Raw genomic sequence first — 1,173 nt, forward strand, 5'->3', positions numbered from 1 at the left:
AGAGGACTGACGGTTAACAGCAGAAACAATAGCCAACACTATAGACCTCTCAACTGGTTCAACGTACACGATTCTGACTGAAAACTCAAAGTTGTGCAATCTTTCTGCTCAGTGGGTGTCAAAAGTGTTGCACCCAGTTCAGCTACAGTCAAGAGCAAAGCTTTTAATAGAATGTGTAAACAAATGGAACCAAGATTCTGAAGCACTTCTTCAAAGAACTGTAACAGGAGACAAAACATGGCTTTACTATTATGATTCTGAAGACAAAATACAACCAAAATACAATTCTGAATACAAAATGACAACCAAGAGGTGGAAATAGTCAAGTCACAGGAAAAGTGGACCAGTCAGTGTTTAAATGATTATATATTCTAGAGTGTTTTGGTGTACATCTCCCTCCCACCTTCCAATAAAAACAAAACAAAACAGAGGGAATAGAATCAAACACTGTTGAATTTGCATGGAGGGGATTATAATCATTATAATGGAACAATGAGTGTAAAACCAATGTTCTCCCATGTAATCTATCACTTAATTCACAATAATAATAAAAAAAAGTGGACCAGTCAGGGCAAAGGTCATGGCAAGTTTTGGGGGATGCTCATGGCATTTTGCTGCTGACTCTCTGGAGAGTCAAAGAACAATAACATGTGTGTATTATGTTTTGAAAATGGTAGCCTGAGGTAGTTTTATCAGAAACCCCCAGGAGAGCTTCACCAGAGTGTTTCTCCACCACAAGGTCACAATTCTAGCCCACTGGTTGTTCCGTGGAAGAAAGATGAGGCTTTCTGTTCCTGCAGATATAAAACTTCAGAAACCCTATACAGGGTCGTTATGGGTCGACACTGACTTGACACCACTTAACAACATAGATACTATACACATATATTACACTATGTATGTTGTTAAGTGCTGTCAAGTCAGTTCTGACTCATAGTGACCCTGTATAGGGTTTCCGAGTAAGGGCTGGTGAGCTTGAACTGCTGACTTTATAGTTCAAACCTTGCAGTCCAGCGCATTAACCCAAAGTGCCATACCAGGACTCCATATTATATATAACATATGCTGTGGAAATCGACCAATCTCTTTGATAACCCATGCGAGTAAAGTTTTGCTAAAGGTAGTACAGAAACAGCTACAATCATACATTGACAGAGAACTTCCAGAGGTTCA

This window comes from Chrysochloris asiatica, unplaced genomic scaffold, assembly GCF_000296735.1.
Source record: "Chrysochloris asiatica unplaced genomic scaffold, ChrAsi1.0 scaffold00333, whole genome shotgun sequence".
NCBI classification, from domain to species: domain Eukaryota; kingdom Metazoa; phylum Chordata; class Mammalia; order Afrosoricida; family Chrysochloridae; genus Chrysochloris; species Chrysochloris asiatica.